Below are 26,196 nucleotides of genomic sequence, written 5' to 3'. Positions count from 1 at the left end.
TGTATAAATACATATTAAAACACTACATGTATATACATTTTAACTGAGTCGTTAAGTCATCGTTAGTCGTTACATGTAAGTGTTGTTTTGAAACCTTTAGGTTAACAATCTTGTTAAATATTGTTAACCTAATGTTTATAATATCAAATGGGATTTTAAATTATTATATTATCATGATATTATCATGTATGAATATCTCTTAATATGATATATATACAATAAATGTCTTTACAACGATAATCGTTACATATATGTCTCGTTTAAAAATCATTAAGTTAGTAGTCTTGTTTTTACATATGTAGTTCCTTGTTAATATACTTAATGATATGTTTACTTATCATAGTATCATGTTAAGTATATATATATCCATATATATGTCATCATATAGTTTTTACAAGTTTTAACGTTCGTGAATCACCGGTCAACTTGGGTGGTCAATTATCTATATGAAACATATTTCAATTAATCAAGTCTTAACAAGTTTGATTGCTTAACATGTTGGAAACATTTAATCATGTAAATATCAATCTCAATTAATATATATGAACATGGAAAAGTTCGGGTCACTACAGTACCTACCCGTTAAATAAATTTCGTCCCGAAATTTTAAGTTGTTGAAGGTGTTGACGAATCTTCTGGAAATAGATGCGGGTATTTCTTCTTCATCTGATCTTCACGCTCCCAGGTGAACTCGGGTCCTCTACGAGCATTCCATCGAACCTTAACAATTGGTATCTTGTTTTGCTTAAGTCTTTTAACCTCACTATCCATTATTTCGACGGGTTCTTCGATGAATTGAAGTTTTTCGTTGATTTGGATTTCATCTAATGGAATAGTGAGATCTTCTTTAGCAAAACATTTCTTCAAATTCGAGACGTGGAAAGTGTTATGTACAGCCGCGAGTTGTTGAGGTAACTCAAGTCGGTAACCTACTGGTCCGACACGATCAATAATCTTGAATGGTCCAATATACCTTGGATTTAATTTCCCTCGTTTACCAAATCGAACAACGCCTTTCCAAGGTGCAACTTTAAGCATGACCATCTCTCCAATTTCAAATTCTATATCTTTTCTTTTAATGTCAGCGTAGCTCTTTTGTCGACTTTGGGCGGTTTTCAACCGTTGTTGAATTTGGATGATCTTCTCGGTAGTTTCTTGTATAATCTCCGGACCCGTAATCTGTCTATCCCCTACTTCACTCCAACAAATCGGAGACCTGCACTTTCTACCATAAAGTGCTTCAAACGGCGCCATCTCAATGCTTGAATGGTAGCTGTTGTTGTAGGAAAATTCTGCTAACGGTAGATGTCGATTCCAACTGTTTCCGAAATCAATAACACATGCTCGTAGCATGTCTTCAAGTGTTTGTATCGTCCTTTCGCTCTGCCCATCAGTTTGTGGATGATAGGCAGTACTCATGTCTAGACGAGTTCCTAATGCTTGCTGTAATGTCTGCCAGAATCTTGAAATAAATCTACCATCCCTATCAGAGATAATAGAGATTGGTATTCCATGTCTGGAGACGACTTCCTTCAAATACAGTCGTGCTAACTTCTCCATCTTGTCATCTTCTCTTATTGGCAGGAAGTGTGTTGATTTGGTGAGACGATCAACTATTACCCAAATAGTATCAAAACCACTTGCAGTCCTTGGCAATTTAGTGATGAAATCCATGGTAATGTTTTCCCATTTCCATTCCGGGATTTCGGGTTGTTGAAGTAGACCTGATGGTTTCTGATGCTCAGCTTTGACCTTAGAACACGTCAAACATTCTCCTACGTATTTAGCAACATCGGCTTTCATACCCGGCCACCAAAAATGTTTCTTGAGATCCTTGTACATCTTCCCCGTTCCAGGATGTATTGAGTATCTGGTTTTATGAGCTTCTCTAAGTACCATTTCTTTCATATCTCCAAATTTTGGTACCCAAATCCTTTCAGCCCTATACCGGGTTCCGTCTTCCCGAATATTAAGATGCTTCTCCGATCCTTTGGGTATTTCATCCTTTAAATTTCCCTCTTTTAAAACTCCTTGTTGCGCCTCCTTTATTTGAGTTGTAAGGTTATTATGAATCATTATATTCATAGATTTTACTCGAATGGGTTCTCTGTCCTTCCTGCTCAAGGCATCGGCTACCACATTTGCCTTCCCCGGGTGGTAACGAATCTCAAAGTCGTAATCATTCAATAATTCAATCCACCTACGCTGCCTCATATTCAGTTGTTTCTGATTAAATATGTGTTGAAGACTTTTGTGGTCGGTATATATAATACTTTTGACCCCATATAAGTAGTGCCTCCAAGTCTTTAATGCAAAAACAATCGCGCCTAATTCCAAATCATGCGTCGTATAATTTTGTTCGTGAATCTTCAATTGTCTAGACGCATAAGCAATCACCTTCGTTCGTTGCATTAATACACAACCGAGACCTTGCTTTGATGCGTCACAATAAATCACAAAATCATCATTCCCTTCAGGCAATGACAATATAGGTGCCGTAGTTAGCTTTTTCTTCAATAACTGAAACGCTTTCTCTTGTTCATCATTCCATTCAAATTTCTTCCCTTTATGCGTTAATGCAGTCAAGGGTTTTGCTATTCTGGAAAAGTCTTGGATGAACCTTCTGTAGTAACCAACTAGTCCTAAAAACTGGCGTATGTGTTTCGGAGTTTTCGGGGTTTCCTACTTTTCAACAGTTTCTATCTTTGCCGGATCCACCTTAATACCTTCTTTGTTCACTATGTGACCGAGGAATTGAACTTCTTCCAACCAAAATGCACACTTTGAAAACTTAGCGTACAATTCTTTCTTCCTCAATACTTCTAACACCTTTCTCAAATGTTCACCGTGTTCTTGGTCATTCTTTGAGTAAATAAGTATGTCATCAATGAAAACAATGACAAACTTGTCAAGGTATGGTCCACACACTCGGTTCATAAGGTCCATGAACACAGCTGGTGCATTAGTTAAACCAAACGGCATGACCATAAACTCGTAATGACCGTAACGTGTTCTGAAAGCAGTCTTTGGAATATCATCTTCTTTCACCCGCATTTGATGATACCCGAAACGTAAGTCAATCTTTAAATAAACAGACGAGCCTTGTAGTTGATCAAATAAGTCGTCGATTCTCGGTAGTGGGTAGCGGTTCTTGATGATAAGTTTGTTCAACTCTCGGTAGTCGATACACAACCTGAATGTACCATCTTTCTTCTTGACAAACAAAACAGGAGCTCCCCACGGTGATGTGCTTGGTCGAATGAAACCACGCTCTAAAAGTTCTTGTAATTGGCTTTGCAGTTCTTTCATCTCGCTGGGTGCGAGTCTGTAAGGAGCACGAGCTATTGGTGCAGCTCCTGGTACAAGATCTATTTGAAATTCAACGGATCGATGTGGGGGTAATCCCGGTAATTCTTTCGGAAATACATCAGGAAATTCTTTTGCAATGGGAACATCATTGATGCTCTTTTCTTCAGTTTGTACTTTCTCGACGTGTGCTAGAACAGCATAGCAACCTTTTCTTATTAGTTTTTGTGCCTTCAAATTACTAATAAGATGTAGCTTCGTGTTGCCCTTTTCTCCGTACACCATTAAGGGTTTTCCTTTTTCTCGTATAATGCGAATTGTATTTTTGTAACAAACGATCTCTGCTTTCACTTCTTTCAACCAGTCCATACCGATTATCACATCAAAACTCCCTAACTCTACTGGTATCAAATCAATCTTAAATGTTTCGCTAACCAGTTTAATTTCTCGATTCCGACATATATTATCTGCTGAAATTAATTTACCATTTGCTAATTCGAGTAAAAATTTACTATCCAAAGGCGTCAATGGACAACTTAATTTAGCACAAAAATCTCTACTCATATAGCTTCTATCCGCACCCGAATCAAATAAAACGTAAGCAGATTTATTGTCAATAAGAAACGTACCCGTAACAAGCTCCGGGTCTTCCTGTGCCTCTGCCGCATTAATATTGAAAACTCTTCCGCGGCCTTGTCCATTCGTGTTCTCCTGCTTTGGGCAATTTCTAATAATGTGGCCCGGTTTTCCACATTTATAACAAACTACATTGGCATAACTTGCTCCGACACTACTTGCTCTGCCATTACTCGTTCCGACACCATTTGTTCCTTTCGTTCTATTAACCCCTGGTCCGTAGATCTCACACTTCGCCGCGCTATGACCATTTCTTTTACACTTGTTGCAAAATTTGGTGCAGAACCCCGAGTGATACTTTTCACACATTTGGCATAGCTGCTTCTGATTGTTGTTGTTGTTGTTGCGGTTATTATTGTTGTTGGGATGATTGTTGTAGTTGCTGTTGTTGTTGTTGTTGTTGTTGTTGTTGGGCCGTTTGTTGTAGTTGCGATTGATGTTATGATTGTTGGGATAATTGTTGCGATTATTGTTGTAATTGCTGTTGTTGTTGTATTGGTGATTCTTATCACCGTTTTCCTCCCACTTTCTTTTGACTTACTTCACATTGGCCTCTTCAGCAGTCTGTTCTTTAATTCTTTCTTCAATCTGGTTCACTAGTTTTTGAGCCATTTTACATGCCTGTTGTATGGAGGCGGGCTCGTGTGAACTTATATCTTCTTGGATTCTTTCCGGTAATCCTTTCACAAACGCGTCGATCTTCTCTTCCTCATCTTCGAATGCTCCCGGACACAATAGGCACAATTCTGTGAATCGTCTTTCGTACGTGGTAATATCAAATCCTTGGGTTCGTAACCCTCTAAGTTCTGTCTTGAGCTTATTGACCTCGGTTCTGGGACGGTACTTCTCGTTCATCAAGTGCTTGAATGCTGACCACAGTAGTGCGTACGCATCGTCTTGTCCCACTTGCTCTAGATAGGTATTCCACCATGTTAACGCAGAACCTGTGAAGGTATGCGTAGCGTACTTCACTTTGTCCTCTTCAGTACACTTACTTATGGGAAACACCGATTCGACCTTCTCGGTCCACCGTTTCAATCCGATCGGTCCTTCGGTTTCATCAAATTCCAAAGGTTTGCAGGCAGTGAATTCTTTGTAGGTGCATCCTACATGATTTCCTGTACTGCTAGATCCAAGGTTATTGTTGGTATGTAGCGCAGCCTGTACTGCGGCTATGTTTGAAGCTAGAAAAGTATGGAATTCCTCTTCATTCATATTCACGGTGTGTCGAGTAGTCGGTGCCTTTTCCTTTAAAATAGTCAAATGGAACAAGTTAATCATACAGAATATTAAGAGTAGTTAATAGTATTTCGTAGCATAATATGAACTCATTTATAAAAGCTTTTTCTTCATATTAGCGTTTTATAAGTTTAAATTCGGGTAGTACCTACCCGTTAAGTTCATACTTAGTAGCTAATATACAGTTCAACTAGTACAATTCTATATGAAAAACTGATTATAATAATATTTCGCGTTCAAACTTTTACACAATATTTTACAAACTTACAATACCGCTTATTTTACATATAGCATGAAATACAGCACATAATAAATTTGATACAAGATGGTTGTGAAGATAATTCTAGCTAGTACACAAGTCGTTCAGCAAAGGCAATAAAGAAACGTAATTCATACGTCCAGAAACAAGTCATGCATTCTGGTTTTACTAGGATTACTTCCCATCCTTGGTCTTGTGGAACATAACCGTTATGGCCGTTGATAAGACAGCGTGTTGTAACGTCGTCAAAGGGACGAGGGTTACGTAATGTCCAACAGTCCCGTAACAATCTAAAAACCTCATTTCTTACCCCAATTACCGACTCCGTCACTTGTGGGAACGTTTTGTTTAATAGTTGTAGCCCGATGTTCTTGTTCTCACTTTGGTGAGAAGCGAACATTACTAATCCGTAAGCATAACATGCTTCTTTATGTTGCATGTTAGTCGCTTTTTCTAAATCACGAAGTCTAATATTCGGATATATTGAGTCAAAATAATTTCTTAACCCATTTTGTAAAATAGCATTTGGGTTCCCCGCAATATATGCGTCAAAGTAAACACATCGTAACTTATGGATTTCCCAATGTGATATCCCCCATCTTTCGAACGAAAGCTTTTTATAAACCAAGGCATTCTTGGAACGTTCTTCGAATGTCTTACAAACTGATCTCGCCTTAAATAGTTGTGCCGAAGAATTCTGACCGACTCTAGACAAGATTTCATCAATCATGTCTCCGGGTAGGTCTCTTAAAATATTGGGTTGTCTAACCATTTTGTGTTTTTATACTGTAAAATAGACAAGAGTTAGATTCATAAAAAAAAATACTTATTAATACAAGCAATTTTTACATATATCATAAAGCATAAGCACACTATATTACATATATTACACCACACGAATACAACTATCTTATTCCGACTCGCTTGTTTCTTCTTCTTCGGTTTTGGTTCGTTTTGCCAAGTTTCTAGGGATATATGATGTTCCCCTAATACGAGCCGTCGTTTTCCACATTGGTTTAGAAAAACCTGGTGGTTTAGAGGTTCCCGGGTCATTGTTACAACTTAAGGACTTCGGGGGTTGACGATACATATAAAGTTCATCGGGGTTGGAATTAGATTTCTCTATTTTTATGCCCTTTCCCTTATTATTTTCTTTTGCCTTTTTAAATTCAGTTGGGGTAATTTCTATAACATCATCGGAATTCTCGTCGGAATCCGATTCATCGGAGAATTGGTAATCCTCCCAATATTTTGCTTCCTTGGCGGAAACACCATTGACCATAATTAACCTTGGTCGGTTGGTTGAGGATTTTCTTTTACTTAACCGTTTTATTATTTCCCCCACCGGTTCTATTTCTTCATCCGGTTCCGATTCTTCTTCCGGTTCCGACTCTTCTTCCGGTTCCTCTTCGGGAACTTGTGAATCAGTCCACGAATCATTCCAATTTACATTTGACTCTTCATTATTATTAGGTGAGTCAATGGGACTTGTTCTAGAGGTAGACATCTATCACATAATATCAAACGCGTTAAGAGATTAATATATCACATAATATTCATATGTTAAAAATATATAGTTTCCAACAAAATTTGTTAAGCAATCATTTTTCAAGTAAACACTGTCGAAGTCCAGACTTACTAATGCATCTTAACAAACTCGATAAGACACACTAATGCAAAATTCTGGTTCTCTAAGACCAACGCTCGGATACCAACTGAAATGTCCCGTTCTTATTGATTAAAAACGTTCCATATTAATTGATTTCGTTGCGAGGTTTTGACCTCTATATGAGACGTTTTTCAAAGACTGCATTCATTTTAAAACAAACCATAACCTTTATTTCATCAATAAAGGTTTAAAAAGCTTTACGTAGATTATCAAATAATGATAATCTAAAATATCCCGTTTACACACGACCATTATATAATGGTTTACAATACAAATATGTTACAACAAAATAAGTTTCTTGAATGCAGTTTTTACACAATATCATACAAGCATGGACTCCAAATCTCGTCCTTATTTAAGTATGCGACAGCGGAAGCTCTTAATAATCACCTGAGAATAAACATGCTTAAAACGTCAACAAAAATGTTGGTGAGTTATAGGTTTAACCTATATATATCAAATCATAATAATAGACCACAAGATTTCATATTTCAATACACATCCCATACATAGAGATAAAAATCATTCATATGGTGAACACCTGGTAACCGACATTAACAAGATGCATATATAAGAATATCCCCATCATTCCGGGGCACCCTTCGGATATGATATAAATTTCGAAGTACTAAAGCATCCGGTACTTTGGATGGGGTTTGTTAGGCCGAATAGATCTATCTTTAGGATTCGCGTCAATTAGGGTGTCTGTTCCCTAATTCTTAGATTACCAGACTTAATAAAAAGGGGCATATTCGATTTCGATAATTCAACCATAGAATGTAGTTTCACGTACTTGTGTCTATTTTGTAAATCATTTATAAAACCTGCATGTATTCTCATCCCAAAAATATTAGATTTTAAAAGTGGGACTATAACTCACTTTCACAGATTTTTACTTCGTCGGGAAGTAAGACTTGGCCACTGGTTGATTCACGAACCTATAACAATATATACATATATATCAAAGTATGTTCAAAATATATTTACAACACTTTTAATATATTTTGATGTTTTAAGTTTATTAAGTCAGCTGTCGTCGTTAGTAACCTACAACTAGTTGTCCACAGTTAGATGTACAGAAATAAATCGATAAATATTATCTTGAATCAATCCACGACCCAGTGTATACGTATCTCAGTATTGATCACAACTCAAACTATATATATTTTGGAATCAACCTCAACCCTGTATAGCTAACTCCAACATTCACATATAGAGTGTCTATGGTTGTTCCGAAATATATATAGATGTGTCGACATGATAGGTCGAAACATTGTATACATGTCTATGGTATCTCAAGATTACATAATATACAATACAAGTTGATTAAGTTATGGTTGGAATAGATTTGTTACCAATTTTCACGTAGCTAAAATGAGAAAAATTATCCAATCTTGTTTTACCCATAACTTCTTCATTTTAAATCCGTTTTGAGTGAATCAAATTGCTATGGTTTCATATTGAACTCTATTTTATGAATCTAAACAGAAAAAGTATAGGTTTATAGTCGGAAAAATAAGTTACAAGTCGTTTTTGTAAAGGTAGTCATTTCAGTCGAAAGAACGACGTCTAGATGACCATTTTAGAAAACATACTTTCACTTTGAGTTTAACCATAATTTTTGGATATAGTTTCATGTTCATAATAAAAATCATTTTCTCAGAATAACAACTTTTAAATCAAAGTTTAGCATAGTTTTTAATTAACTAACCTAAAACAGCCCGCGGTGTTACTACGACGGCGTAAATCCGGTTTTACGGTGTTTTTCGTGTTTCCAGGTTTTAAATCATTAAGTTAGCATATCATATAGATATAGAACATGTGTTTAGTTGATTTTAAAAGTCAAGTTAGAAGGATTAACTTTTGTTTGCGAACAAGTTTAGAATTAACTAAACTATGTTCTAGTGATTACAAGTTTAAACCTTCGAATAATATAGCTTTATATGTATGAATCGAATGATGTTATGAACATCATTACTACCTTAAGTTCCTTGGATAAACCTACTGGAAAAGAGAAAAATGGATCTAGCTTCAATGGATCCTTGGATGGCTCGAAGTTCTTGAAGCAGAATCATGACACGAAAACAAGTTCAAGTAAGATCATCACTTGAAATAAGATTGTTATAGTTATAGAAATTGAACCAAAGTTTGAATATGATTATTACCTTGTATTAGAATGATAACCTACTGTAAGAAACAAAGATTTCTTGAGGTTGGATGATCACCTTACAAGATTGGAAGTGAGCTAGCAAACTTGAAAGTATTCTTGATTTTATGTAACTAGAACTTGTAGAATATATGAAGAACACTTAGAACTTGAAGATAAAACTTGAGAGAGATCAATTAGATGAAGAAAATTGAAGAATGAAAGTGTTTGTAGGTGTTTTTGGTCGTTGGTGTATGGATTAGATATAAAGGATATGTAATTTTGTTTTCATGTAAATAAGTCATGAATGATTACTCATATTTTGTAATTTTATGAGATATTTCATGCTAGTTGCCAAATGATGGTTCCCACATGTGTTAGGTGACTCACATGGGCTGCTAAGAGCTGATTATTGGAGTGTATATAACAATAGTACATACATCTAAAAGCTGTGTACTGTACGAGTACGAATACGGGTGCATACGAGTAGAATTGTTGATGAAACTGAACGAGGATGTAATTGTAAGCATTTTTGTTAAGTAGAAGTATTTTGATAAGTGTATTGAAGTCTTTCAAAAGTGTATAAATACATATTAAAACACTACATGTATATACATTTTAACTGAGTCGTTAAGTCATCGTTAGTCGTTACATGTAAGTGTTGTTTTGAAACCTTTAGGTTAACGATCTTGTTAAATGTTGTTAACCTAATGTTTATAATATCAAATGAGATTTTAAATTATTATATTATCATGATATTATCATGTATAAATATCTCTTAATATGATATATATACATTAAATGTCTTTACAACGATAATCGTTACATATATGTCTCGTTTAAAAATCATTAAGTTAGTAGTCTTGTTTTTACATATGTAGTTCCTTGTTAATATACTTAATGATATGTTTACTTATCATAGTATCATGTTAACTATATATATATCCATATATATGTCATCATATAGTTTTTACAAGTTTTAACGTTCGTGAATCACCGGTCAACTTGGGTGGTCAATTGTCTATATGAAACATATTTCAATTAATCAAGTCTTAACAAGTTTGATTGCTTAACATGTTGGAAACATTTAATCATGTAAATATCAATCTCAATTAATATATATGAACATGGAAAAGTTCGGGTCACTACACCGTTGAACTAGATCCATTTTTCTCTTTTCCAGTAGGTTTATCCAAGGAACTTAAGGTAGTAATGATGTTCATAACATCATTCGATTCATACATATAAAGCTATCTTATTCAAAGGTTTAAACTTGTAATCACTAGAACATAGTTTAGTTAATTCTAAACTTGTTCGCAAATAAAAGTTAATCCTTCTAACTTGACTTTTAAAATCAACTAAACACATGTTCTATATCTATATGATATGCTAACTTAATGATTTAAAACCTGGAAACACGAAAAACACCGTAAAATCGGATTTACGCCGTCGTAGTAACACCGCGGGCTGTTTTGGGTTAGTTAATTAAAAACTATGATAAACTTTGATTTAAAACTTGCTATTCTGAGAAAATGATTTTTAATATGAACATGAAACTATATCAAAAAATTATGGTTAAACTCAAAGTGGAAGTATGTTTTCTAAAATGGTCATCTAGACGTCGTTCTTTCGACTGAAATGACTACCTTTACAAAAACGACTTGTAACTTATTTTTCCGACTATAAACCTATACTTTTTCTGTTTAGATTCATAAAATAGAGTTCAATATGAAACCATAGCAATTTGATTCACTCAAAACGGATTTAAAATGAAGAAGTTATGGGTAAAACAAGATTGGATAATTTTTCTCATTTTAGCTACGTGAAAATTGGTAACAAATCTATTCCAACCATAACTTAATCAACTTGTATTGTATATTATGTAATCTTGAGATACCATAGACACTTATACAATGTTTTGACCTATCATGTCGACACATCTATATATATTTCGGAACAACCATAGACACTCTATATGTGAATGTTGGAGTTAGCTATATGAAATGTCCCGTTCTTATTGATTAAAAACGTTCCATATTAATTGATTTCGTTGCGAGGTTTTGACCTCTATATGAGACGTTTTTCAAAGACTGCATTCATTTTTAAAACAAACCATAACCTTTATTTCATAAATAAAGGTTTAAAAGCTTTACGTAGATTATCAAATAATGATAATCTAAAATATCCTGTTTACACACGACTATTACATAATGGTTTACAATACAAATATGTTACATCGAAATCAGTTTCTTGAATGCAGTTTTTACACAATTTCATACAAACATGGACTCCAAATCTTGTCCTTATTTTAGTATGCAACAGCGGAAGCTCTTAGTATTCACCTGAGAATAAACATGCTTTAAACGTCAACAAAAATGTTGGTGAGTTATAGGTTTAACTTATATGTATCAAATCGTAACAATAGACCACAAGATTTCATATTTCAATACACATCCCATACATAGAGATAAAAATCATTCATATGGTGAACACCTGATAACCGACATTAACAAGATGCATATATATAAGAATATCCCCATCATTCCGGGACACCCTTCGGATATGATATAAATTTCGAAGTACTAAAGCATCCGGTACTTTGGATGGGGTTTGTTAGACCCAATAGATCTATCTTTAGGATTCGCGTCAATTAGGGTGTCTGTTCCCTAATTCTTAGATTACCAGACTTAATAAAAAGGGGCATATTCGATTTCGATAATTCAACCATAGAATGTAGTTTCACGTACTTGTGTCTATTTTGTAAATCATTTATAAAACCTGCATGTATTCTCATCCCAAAAATATTAGACTTTAAAAGTGGGACTATAACTCACTTTCACAGATTTTTACTTCGTCGGGAAGTAAGACTTGGCCACTGGTTGATTCACGAACCTATAACAATATATACATATATATCAAAGTATGTTTAAAATATATTTACAACACTTTTAATATATTTTGATGTTTTAAGTTTATTAAGTCAGCTGTCCTCGTTAGTAACCTACAACTAGTTGTCCACAGTTAGATGTACAGAAATAAATCGATAAATATTATCTTGAATCAATCCACGACCCAGTGTATACGTATCTCAGTATTGATCACAACTCAAACTATATATATTTTGGAATCAACCTCAACCCTGTATAGCTAACTCCAACATTCACATATAGAGTGTCTATGGTTGTTCCGAAATATATATAGATGTGTCGACATGATAGGTCGAAACATTGTATACGTGTCTATGGTATCTCAAGATTACATAATATACAATACAAGTTGATTAAGTTATGGTTGGAATAGATTTGTTACCAATTTTCACGTAGCTAAAATGAGAAAAATTATCCAATCTTGTTTTACCCATAACTTCTTCATTTTAAATCCGTTTTGAGTGAATCAAATTGCTATGGTTTCATATTGAACTCTATTTTATGAATCTAAACAGAAAAAGTATAGGTTTATAGTCGGAAAAATAAGTTACAAGTCGTTTTTGTAAAGGTAGTCATTTCAGTCGAAAGAACGACGTCTAGATGACCATTTTAGAAAACATACTTCCACTTTGAGTTTAACCATAATTTTTGGATATAGTTTCATGTTCATAATAAAAATCATTTTCTCAGAATAACAACTTTTAAATCAAAGTTTATCATAGTTTTTAATTAACTAACCCAAAACAGCCCGCGGTGTTACTACGACGGCGTAAATCCGGTTTTACGGTGTTTTTCGTGTTTCCAGGTTTTAAATCATTAAGTTAGCATATCATATAGATATAGAACATGTGTGTAGTTAATTTTAAAAGTCAAGTTTGAAGGATTAACTTTTGTTTGCGAACAAGTTTAGAATTAACTAAACTATGTTCTAGTGATTACGAGTTTAAACCTTCGAATAAGATAGTTATATATATATGAATCGAATGATGTTATGAACATCATTACTACCTCAAGTTTAGTAGGTAAACCTACTGGAAGTGACAAGAAATGATCTAGCTTCAAAGGATCTTGGATGGCTTGAAAGTTCTTGAAGTAGGATCATGACACAAAAACAAGTTCAAGTAAGATTTTTACTCGAATTAAGATAGTTTATAGTTATAGAAATTGAATCAAAGTTTGAATATGAATATTACCTTGAATAAGAAAGATAACCTACTGTATATAACAAAGGTTTCTTGATCTTAGATGATTACTTGAAATGGATTAGAAAGCTTGGAAGTAAATTAGTAAACTTGAAGGGATTTTTGAAGTGTTCTTGAAGTGTTCTTCCTATGATGATTATAGCTTGATTCTTGAAGTGATTTTTGATGAAGATGATGATTAACTACTGGAAAAATACGTTCATAATAGTGTGTGTGTGTGTGTGTTGAGAGAGAATTAGAAAGAGAATTGGAAGTGAAATGGAGTGAATGATGAGTGATAATTGGTGAGTGGTGAGTGGGGTTAAAAGGAGTTCTAGTTAGTTGACTAGCTCATGGTAGAAGTTAAAATTGATTAGTCATACATGACATAATCAAGAGTGGAATCCCATGCTAGTTCCTATTGGTATATACTCATAGTAAGTACGTTTTGAAGCTGTGTATAATACGGGTAAGAATACGACTATAATTCTTGATGAAAGAAAAGAATGAAAAAGTAACTGTAACCATTTTCGTTAAATATGAGTGTTTTGATATATGTCTTGAAGTCTTCTAAAAGTATTTTAATACATCTAAATACACTACATGTATATACATTTTAACTGAGTCGTTAAGTCATCGTTAGTCGTTACATGTAAATGTTGTTTTGAAACCTTTAAGTTAACGATCTCAATTAATGTTGTTAACCCATTGTTTATTATATCTAATGAGATGTTAAATTATTATATTATCATGATATTATGATATATTAATATATCTTAATATGATATATATACATTTAAATGTCGTTACAACGATAATCGTTACATATATGTCTCGTTTCGAAATCCTTAAGTTAGTAGTCTTGTTTATATGTATATAACTCATTGTTAATATACTTATGGAGATACTTACTTATCATAATCTCATGTTAACTATATGTATATCCATATATATATCGTCATGTCGTTTTTACAAGTTTTAACGTTCGTGAATTGCCGGTCAACTTGGGTGGTCAATTGTCTATATGAAACATATTTCAATTAATCAAGTCTTAACAAGTTTGATTGCTTAACATGTTGGAAACATTTAATCATGTAAATATCAATCTCAATTAATATATATAAACATGGAAAAGTTCGGGTCACTACAGTACCTACCCGTTAAATAAATTTCGTACCGAAATTTTAAGCTGTTGAAGGTGTTGACGAATCTTCTGAAAATAGATGCGGGTATTTCTTCTTCATCTGATCTTCACGCTCCCAGGTGAACTCGGGTCCTCTACGAGCATTCCATCGAACCTTAACAATTGGTATCTTGTTTTGCTTAAGTCTTTTAACCTCACGATCCATTATTTCGACGGGTTCTTCGATGAATTGGAGTTTTTCGTTGATTTGGATTTCATCTAACGGAATAGTGAGATCTTCTTTAGTAAAACATTTCTTCAAATTCGAGACGTGGAAAGTGTTATGTACAGCTGCGAGTTGTTGAGGTAACTCAAGTCGGTAAGCTACTGGTCCGACACGATAATTAATCTTGAATGGTCCAATATACCTTGGATTTAATTTCCCTCGTTTACCAAATCGAACAACGCCTTTCCAAGGTGCAACTTTAAGCATGATCATCTCTCCAATTTCAAATTCTATATCTTTTCTTTTAATGTCAGCGTAGCTCTTTTGTCGACTTTGGGCGGTTTTCAACCGTTGTTGAATTTGGATGATCTTCTCGGTAGTTTCTTGTATAATCTCCGGACCCGTAATCTGTCTATCCCCCACTTCACTCCAACAAATCGGAGACCTGCACTTTCTACCATAAAGTGCTTCAAACGGCGCCATCTCAATGCTTGAATGGTAGCTGTTGTTGTAAGAAAATTCTGCTAATGGTAGATGTCGATCCCAACTGTTTCCGAAATCAATAACACATGCTCGTAGCATGTCTTCAAGCGTTTGTATCGTCATTTCGCTCTGCCCATCAGTTTGTGGATGATGGGCAGTACTCATGTCTAGACGAGTTCCTAATGCTGGCTGTAATGTCTGCCAGAATCTTGAAATAAATCTGCCATCCCTATCAGAGATAATAGAGATTGGTATTCCATGTCTGGAGACGACTTCCTTCAAATACAGTCGTGCTAACTTCTCCATCTTGTCATCTTCTCTTATTGGCAGGAAATGTGCTGATTTGGTGAGACGATCAACTATTACCCAAATAGTATAAAAACCACTTGCAGTCCTTGGCAATTTAGTGATGAAATCCATGGTAATGTTTTCCCATTTCCATTCCGGGATTTCGGGTTGTTGAAGTAGACCTGATGGTTTCTGATGCTCAGCTTTGACCTTAGAACACGTCAAACATTCTCCTACGTATTTAGCAACATCGGCTTTCATACCCGGCCACCAAAAATATTTCCTGAGATCCTTGTACATCTTCCCCGTTCCAGGATGTATTGAGTATCTGATTTTATGAGCTTCTCTAAGTACCATTTCTCTCATATCTCCAAATTTTGGTACCCAAATCCTTTCAGCCCTATACCGGGTTCCGTCTTCCCGAATATTAAGATGTTTCTCCGATCCTTTGGGTATTTCATCCTTTAAATTTCCCTCTTTTAAAACTCCTTGTTGCGCCTCCTTTATTTGAGTAGTAAGGTTATTATGAATCATTATATTCATAGATTTTACTCGAATGGGTTCTCTGTCCTTCCTGCTCAAGGCATCGGCTACCACATTTGCCTTCCCCGGGTGGTAACGAATCTCAAAGTCGTAATCATTCAATAATTCAATCCACCTACGCTGCCTCATATTCAGTTGTTTCTGATTAAATATGTGTTGAAGACTTTTGTGGTCGGTATATATAATACTTTTGACCGCATATAAGTAGTGCCTCCAAGTCTTTAATGCAAAAACAACCGCGCCTAATTCCAAATCATGCGTCGTATAATTTTGTTCGTGAATCTTCAATTGTCTAGACGCATAAGCAATCACCTTCGTTCGTTGCATTAATACACAACCGAGACCTTGCTTTGATGCGTCACAATAAATCAAAAAATCATCATTCCCTTCAGGCAATGACAATATAGGTGCCGTAGTTAGCTTTTTCTTCAATAACTGAAACGCTTTCTCTTGTTCATCATTCCATTCAAATTTCTTCCTTTATGCGTTAATGCAGTCAAGGGTTTTGCTATTCTGGAAAAGTCTTGGATGAACCTTCTGTAGTAACCAGCTAGTCCTAAAAATTGGCGTATGTGTTTCGGAGTTTTCGGGGTTTCCCAATTTTCAACAGTTTCTATCTTTGCCGGGTCCACCTTAATACCTTCTTTGTTCACTATGTGACCGAGGAATTGAACTTCTTCCAACCAAAATGCACACTTTGAAAACTTAGCGTACAATTCTTCCTTCCTCAATACTTCTAACACCTTTCTCAAATGTTTACCGTGTTCTTGGTCATTCTTTGAGTAAATAAGTATGTCATCAATGAAAACAATGACAAACTTGTCAAGGTATGGTCCACACACTCGGTTCATAAGGTCCATGAACACAGCTGGTGCATTAGTTAAACCAAACGGCATGACCATAAACTCGTAATGACCGTAACGTGTTCTGAAAGCAGTCTTTGGAATATCATCTTCTTTCACCCGCATTTGATGATACCCGGAACGTAAGTCAATCTTTGAATAAACAGACGAGCCTTGTAGTTGATCAAATAAGTCGTCGAATCTCGGTAGTGGGTAGCGGTTCTTGATGGTAAGTTTGTTCAACTCTCGGTAGTCGATACACAACCTGAATGTACCATCTTTCTTTTTGACAAACAAAACAGGAGCTCCCCACGGTGATGTGCTTGGTCGAATGAAACCACGCTCTAAAAGTTCTTGTAATTGGCTTTGCAGTTCTTTCATCTCGCTGGGTGCGAGTCTGTAAGGAGCACGAGCTATTGGTGCAGCTCCTGGTACAAGATCTATTTGAAATTCAACGGATTGCTGTGGGGGTAATCCCGGTAATTCTTTCGGAAATACATCGGGAAATTCTTTTGCAATGGGAACATCATTGATGCTCTTTTCTTCAGTTTGTACTTTCTCGACGTGTGCTAGAACAGCATAGCAACCTTTTCTTATTAGTTTTTGTGCCTTCAAATTACTAATAATATGTAGCTTCGTGTTGCCCTTTTCTCCGTACACCATTAAGGGTTTTCCTTTTTCTCGTATAATGCGAATTGCATTTTTGTAACAAACGATCTCTGCTTTCACTTCTTTCAACCAGTCCATACCGATTATTACATCAAAACTCCCTAACTCTACTGGTATCAAATCAATCTTAAATGTTTCGCTAACCAGTTTAATTTCTCGATTCCGACATATATTATCTGCTGAAATTAATTTACCATTTGCTAATTCGAGTAAAAATTTACTATCCAAAGGCGTCAATGGACAACTTAATTTAGCACAAAAATCTCTACTCATATAGCTTCTATCCGCACCCGAATCAAATAAAACGTAAGCAGATTTATTGTCAATAAGAAACGTACCCGTAACAAGATCCGGGTCTTCCTGTGCCTCTGCCGCATTAATATTGAAAACTCTTCCGCGGCCTTGTCCATTCGTGTTCTCTTGATTCGGGCAATTTCTAATAATGTGGCCCGGTTTTCCACATTTATAACAAACTACATAGGCATAACTTGCTCCGACACTACTTGCTCCGCCATTACTCGTTCCGACACCATTTGTTCCTTTCGTTCTATTAACCCCTGGTCCGTAGACCTCACACTTCGCCGCGCTATGACCATTTCTTTTACACTTGTTGCAAAATTGGGTGCAGAACCCCGAGTGATACTTTTCACACCTTTGGCATAGCTGCTTCTGATTGTTGTTGTTGTTGCGGTTATTATTGTTGTTGGGATGATTGTTGTAGTTGCTGTTGTTGTTGTTGTTGTTGTTGTTGGGCCGTTTGTTGTAGTTGCGATTGTTGAGATAATTGTTGCGATTATTGTTGTAATTGCTGTTGTTGTTGTATTGGTGATTTTTATCACCGTTTTCCTCCCACTTTCTTTTGACTTGCTTCACATTGGCCTCTTCAGCAGTCTGTTCTTTAATTCTTTCTTCAATCTGGTTCACTAGTTTGTGAGCCATTCTACATGCCTGTTGTATGGAGGCGGGCTCGTGTGAACTTATATCTTCTTGGAATCTTTCCGGTAATCCTTTCACAAACGCGTCGATCTTATCTTCCTCATATTCGAATGCTCCCGGACACAATAGGCACAATTCTGTGAATCGTCTTTCGTACGTGGTAATATCAAATCCTTGGGTTCGTAACCCTCTAAGTTCTGTCTTGAGCTTATTGACCTCGGTTCTGGGACGGTACTTCTCGTTCATTAAGTGCTTGAATGCTGACCACGGTAGTGCGTACGCATCATCTTGTCCCACTTGCTTTAGATAGGTATTCCACCATGTTAACGCAGAACCTGTGAAGGTATGCGTAGCGTACTTCACTTTGTCCTCTTCAGTACACTTACTTATGGCAAACACCGATTCGACCTTCTCGGTCCACCGTTTCAATCCGATCGGTCCTTCGGTTCCATCAAATTCCAAAGGTTTGCAGGCAGTGAATTCTTTGTAGGTGCATCCTACACGATTTCCTGTACTGCCAGATCCAAGGTTATTGTTGGTATGTAGCGCAGCCTGTACTGCGGCTATGTTTGAAGCTAGAAAAGTACGTAATTCCTCTTCATTCATATTCACGGTGTGTCGAGTAGTCGGTGCCATTTCCTTCAAAATAGTCAAATGGAACAAGTTAATCATACAGAATATTAAGAGTAGTTAATAGTATTTCGTAGCATAATATGAACTCATTTATAAAAGCTTTTTCTTCATATTAGCGTTTTATAAGTTTAAATTCGGGTAGTACCTACCCGTTAAGTTCATACTTAGTAGCTAATATACAATTCAACTACTACAATTCTATATGAAAAACTGATTGTAATAATATTTCGCGTTCAAACTTTTATACAATATTTTACAAACTTACAATACCGCTTATTTTACATAAAGCATGAAATATAGCACACAATAACTTTGATACAAGATAGTTGTGAAGATAATTCTAGCTAGTACACAAGTCGTTCAGCAAAGGCAATAAAGACATGTAATTCATACGTCCAGAAACAAGTCATGTATTCTGGTTTTACTAGGACTACTTCCCATCCTTGGTCTTGTGGAACATAACCGTTATGGCCGTTGATAAGACAGCGTGTTGTAACGTTGTTAAAGGGACGAGGGTTACGTAATGACCAACAGTCTCGTAATAACCTAAAAACCTCATTTCTTACCCCAATTACCGACTCCGTCACTTGTGGGAACGTTTTGTTTAATAGTTGTAGCCCGATGTTCTTGTTCTCACTTTGGTGAGAAGCGAACATTACTAACCCGTAAGCATAACATGCTTCTTTATGTTGCATGTTAGCCGCTTTTTCTAAATCACGAAGTCCTATATTCGGATATACTGAGTCAAAATAATTTCTTAACCCGTTGCGTAAAATAGCATTTGGGGTCCCCGCAATATATGCGTCAAAGTAAACACATCGTAACTTATGGATTTCCCAATGTGATATCCCCCATCTTTCGAACGAAAGCCTTTTATAAACCAAGGCATTCTTGGAACGTTCTTCGAATGTCTTACAAACTGATCTCGCCTTAAATAGTTGTGCCGAGGAATTCTGACCGACTCTAGACAAGATTTCATCAATCATGTCTCCGGGTAGGTCTCTTAAAATATTGGGTTGTCTATCCATTTTGTGTTTTTATACTGTAAAATAGACAAGAGTTAGATTCATAAAAAAAATACTTATTAATACAAGCAATTTTTACATATATCATAAAGCATAAGCACACTATATTACATATATTACACCACACGAATATAACTATCTTATTCCGACTCGCTCGTTTCTTCTTGTTCGGTTTTGGTTCGTTTTGCCAAGTTTCTAGGGATATATGATGTTCCCCTAATACGAGCCGTAGTTGTCCACATTGGTTTAGAAAAACCTGGTGGTTTAGAGGTTCCCGGGTCATTGTTACAACTTAAGGACTTCGGGGGTTGACGATACATATAAAGTTCATCGGGGTTGGAATTAGATTTCCCTATTTTTATGCCCTTTACCTTATTATTTTCTTTTGCCTTTTTAAATTCAGTTGGGGTAATTTCTATAACATCATCGGAATTCTCGTCGGAATCCGATTCATCGGAGAATTGGTAATCCTCCCAATATTTTGCTTTCTTGGCGGAAACACCATTGACCATAATTAACCTTGGTCGGTTGGTTGAGGATTCTCTTTTACTTAACCGTTTTATTATTTCCCCAACGGTTCTATTTCTTCTTCCGGTTCCGACTCTTCTTCCGGTTCCTCTTCGGGAACTTGTGAATCAGTCCACGAATCATTCCAATTTACATTTGACTCTTCATTATTATTAGGTGAGTCAATGGGACTTGTTCTAGAGGTAGACATCTATCACATAATATCAAACACGATAAGAGATTAATATATCACATAATATTCATATGTTAAAAATATATAGTTTCCAACAAAAATGTTAAGCAATCATTTTTAAAGAAAACACGGTCGAAGTCCAGACTCACTAATGCATCCTAACAAACTCGATAAGATACACTAATGCAAATTTTCTGGTTCTCTAAGACCAACGCTCGGATACCAACTGAAATGTCTCGTTCTTATTGATTAAAAAGTTCCATATTAATTGATTTCGTTGCGAGGTTTTGACCTCTATATGAGACGTTTTTCAAAGACTGCATTCATTTTTAAAACAAACCATAACCTTTATTTCATAAATAAAGGTTTAAAAGCTTTACGTAGATTATCAAATAATGATAATCTAAAATATCCTGTTTACACACGACCATTACATAATGATTTACAATACAAATATGTTACATCGAAATCAGTTTCTTAAATGCAGTTTTTACACAATTTCATACAAACATGGACTCCAAATCTTGTCCTTATTTTAGTATGCAATAGCGGAAGCTCTTAGTATTCACCTGAGAATAAACATGCTTTAAACGTCAACAAAAATGTTGGTGAGTTATAGGTTTAACTTATATGTATCAAATCGTAACAATAGACCACAAGATTTCATATTTCAATACACATCCCATACATAGAGATAAAAATCATTCATATGGTGAACACCTGGTAACCGACATTAACAAGATGCATATATATAAGAATATCCCCATCATTCCGGGACACCCTTCGGATATGATATAAATTTCGAAGTACTAAAGCATCCGGTACTTTGGATGGGGTTTGTTAGACCCAATAGATCTATCTTTAGGATTCGCGTCAATTAGGGTGTCTGTTCCCTAATTCTTAGATTACCAGACTTAATAAAAAGGGGCATATTCGATTTCGATAATTCAACTATAGAATGTAGTTTCACGTACTTGTGTCTATTTTGTAAATCATTTATAAAACCTGCATGTATTCTCATCCCAAAGATATTAGACTTTAAAAGTGGGACTATAACTCACTTTCACAGATTTTTACTTCGTCGGGAAGTAAGACTTGGCCACTGGTTGATTCACGAACCTATAACAATATATACATATATATCAAAGTATGTTTAAAATATATTTACAACACTTTTAATATATTTTGATGTTTTAAGTTTATTAAGTCAGCTGTCCTCGTTAGTAACCTACAACTAGTTGTCCACAGTTAGATGTACAGAAATAAATCGATAAATATTATCTTGAATCAATCCACGACCCAGTGTATACGTATCTCAGTATTGATCACAACTCAAACTATATATATTTTGGAATCAACCTCAACCCTGTATAGCTAACTCCAACATTCACATATAGAGTGTCTATGGTTGTTTCGAAATATATATAGATGTGTCGACATGATAGGTCGAAACATTGTATACGTGTCTATGGTATCTCAAGATTACATAATATACAATACAAGTTGATTAAGTTATGGTTGGAATAGATTTGTTACCAATTTTCACGTAGCTAAAATGAGAAAAATTATCCAATCTTGTTTTACCCATAACTTCTTCATTTTAAATCCGTTTTGAGTGAATCAAATTGCTATGGTTTCATATTGAACTCTATTTTATGAATCTAAATAGAAAAAGTATAGGTTTATAGTCGGAAAAATAAGTTACAAGTCGTTTTTGTAAAGGTAGTCATTTCAGTCGAAAGAACGACGTCTAGATGACCATTTTAGAAAACATACTTCCACTTTGAGTTTAACCATAATTTTTGGATATAGTTTCATGTTCATAATAAAAATCATTTTCTCAGAATAACAACTTTTAAATCAAAGTTTATCATAGTTTTTAATTAACTAACCCAAAACAGCCCGCGGTGTTACTACGACGATGTAAATTCGGTTTTACGGTGTTTTTCGTGTTTCCAGGTTTTAAATCATTAAGTTAGCATATCATATAGATATAGAACATGTGTGTAGTTAATTTTAATAGTCAAGTTAGAAGGATTAACTTTTGTTTGCGAACAAGTTTAGAATTAACTAAACTATGTTCTAGTGATTACGAGTTTAAACCTTCGAATAAGATAGTTTTATATATATTAATCGAATGATGTTATGAACATAATTACTACCTCAAGTTTAGTAGGTAAACCTACTGGAAGTGACAAGAAATGATCTAGCTTCAAAGGATCTTGGATGGCTTGAAAGTTCTTGAAGTAGGATCATGACACAAAAACAAGTTCAAGTAAGATTTTTACTCGAATTAAGATAGTTTATAGTTATAGAAATTGAATCAAAGTTTGAATATGAATATTACCTTGAATAAGAAAGATAACCTACTGTATATATAACAAAGGTTTCTTGATATTAGATGATTACTTGGAATGGATTAGAAAGCTTGGAAGTAAATTAGTAAACTTGAAGGGATTTTTGAAGTGTTCTTGAAGTGTTCTTCCTATGATGATTATAGCTTGATTCTTGAAGTGATTTTTGATGAAGATGATGATTAACTACTGGAAAAATACGTTCATAATAGTGTGTGTGTGTTGAGAGAGAATTAGAAAGAGAATTGGAAGTGAAATGGAGTGAATGATGAGTGGTAATTGGTGAGTGGTGAGTGGGGTTAAAAGGAGTTCTAGTTAGTTGACTAGCTCATGGTAGAAGTTAAAATTGATTAGTCATACATGACATAATCAAGAGTGGAATCCCATGCTAGTTCCTATTGGTATATACTCATAGTAAGTACGTTTTGAAGCTGTGTATAATACGGGTAAGAATACGACTAGAATTCTTGATGAAAGAAAAGAATGGAAAAGTAACTGTAACTATTTTCGTTAAATATGAGTGTTTTGATATATGTCTTGAAGTCTTCCAAAAGTATTTTAATACATCTAAATACACTACATGTATATACATTTTAACTGAGTCGTTAAATCATCGTTAGTCGTTACATGTAAGTGTTGTTTTGAAACCTTTAAGTTAACGATCTCAATTAATGTTGTTAACCCATTGTTTATTATATCTAATGAGATGTTAAATTATTATATTATCATGATATTATGATATATTAATATATCTTAATATGATATATATACATTTAAATGTCGTTACAACGATAATCGTTACATATATGTCTCGTTTCGAAATCCTTAAGTTAGTAGTCTTGTTTATATGTATGTAACTCATTGTTAATATACTTATGGAGATACTTACTTATCATAATCTCATGTTAACCATATGTATATCCATATATATATCGTCATGTCGTTTTTACAAGTTTTAACGTTCGTGAATCGCCGGTCAACTTGGGTGGTCAATTGTCTATATGAAACATATTTCAATTAATCAAGTCTTAACAAGTTTGATTGCTTAACATGTTGGAAACATTTAATCATGTAAATATCAATCTCAATTAATATATATAAACATAGAAAAGTTCGGGTCACTACACTATACAGGGTTGAGGTTGATTCCAAAATATATATAGTTTGAGTTGTGATCAATACTGAGATACGTATACACTGGGTCGTGGATTGATTCAAGATAATATTTATCGATTTATTTCTGTACATCTAACTGTGGACAACTAGTTATAGGTTACTAACGAGGACAGCTGACTTAATAAACTTAAAACATCAAAATATATTAAAAGTGTTGTAAATATATTTTGAACATACTTTGATATATATGTATATATTGTTATAGGTTCGTGAATCAACCAGTGGCCAAGTCTTACTTCCCGACGAAGTAAAAATCTGTGAAAGTGAGTTATAGTCCCACTTTTAAAATCTAATATTTTTGGGATGAGAATACATGCAGGTTTTATAAATGATTTACAAAATAGACACAAGTACGTGAAACTACATTCTACGGTTGAATTATCGAAATCGAATATGCCCCTTTTTATTAAGTCTGGTAATCTAAGAATTAGGGAACAGACACCCTAATTGACGCGAATCCTAAAGATAGATCTATTGGGCCTAACAAACCCCATCCAAAGTACCGGATGCTTTAGGACTTCGAAATTTATATCATATCCGAAGGGTGTCCCGGAATGATGGGGGTATTTTTATATATGCATCTTGTTAATGTCGGTTACCAGGTGTTCACCATATGAATGATTTTTATCTCTATGTATGAGATGTGTATTGAAATATGAAATCTTGTGGTCTATTATTATGATTTGATATATATATAGGTTAAACCTATAACTCACCAACATTTTTGTTGACGTTTTAAGCATGTTTATTCTCAGGTGATTATTAAGAGCTTCCGCTGTCGCATACTTAAATAAGGACGAGATTTGGAGTCCATGCTTGTATGATATTGTGTAAAAACTGCATTTCAAGAAACTTATTTTGTTGTAACATATTTGTATTGTAAACCATTATGTAATGGTCGTGTGTAAACAGGATATTTTAGATTATCATTATTTGATAATCTACGTAAAGTTTTTTAAACCTTTATTGATAAAATAAAGGTTATGGTTTGTTTTAAAATGAATGCAGTCTTTGAAAAACGTCTCATATAGAGGTCAAAACCTCGCAACGAAATCAATTAATATGGAACGTTTTTAATCAATAAGAACGGGACATTTCAGTTGGTATCCGAGCGTTGGTCTTAGAGAACCAGAAAATTTGCATTAGTGTGTCTTATCGAGTTTGTTAGGATGCATTAGTGAGTCTGGACTTCGACCGTGTTTTCTTTAAAAATGATTGCTTAACATTTTTGTTGGAAACTATATATTTTTAACATATGAATATTATGTGATATATTAATCTCTTATCGTGTTTGATATTATGTGATAGATGTCTACCTCTAGAACAAGTCCCATTGACTCACCTAATAATAACGAAGAGTCAAATGTAAATTGGACTGATTCACAAGTTCTCGAAGAAGAACTGGAAGAAGAATCAGAACCGGAAGAAGAATCAGAACAGGAAGAAGAGGAACCGGAGGAGGAAATAGAACCGGTGGGGGAAATAATGAAACGGTTAAGTAAAAGAAAATCCTCAACCAACCGACCAAGGTTAATTATGGTCAATGGTGTTTCCGCCAAGGAAGCAAAATATTGGGAGGATTACCAATTCTCCGATGAATCGGATTCCGACGAGAATTCCGATGATGTTATAGAAATTACCCCAACTGAATTTAAAAAGGCAAAAGAAAATAATAAGGGAAAGGGCATAAAAATAGAGAAATCTAATTCCAACCCCGATGAACTTTATATGTATCGTCAACCCCCGAAGCCCTTAAGTTGTAATAATGACCCGGGAACCTCTAAACCAGCAGGTTTTTCTAAACCGTTGTGGAAAACGACAGCTAGTATTAGGGG

Source organism: Rutidosis leptorrhynchoides, chromosome 9 (genome assembly GCF_046630445.1).
Source record: "Rutidosis leptorrhynchoides isolate AG116_Rl617_1_P2 chromosome 9, CSIRO_AGI_Rlap_v1, whole genome shotgun sequence".
NCBI classification, from domain to species: domain Eukaryota; kingdom Viridiplantae; phylum Streptophyta; class Magnoliopsida; order Asterales; family Asteraceae; genus Rutidosis; species Rutidosis leptorrhynchoides.
This window is presented reverse-complemented; position numbering follows the sequence as displayed.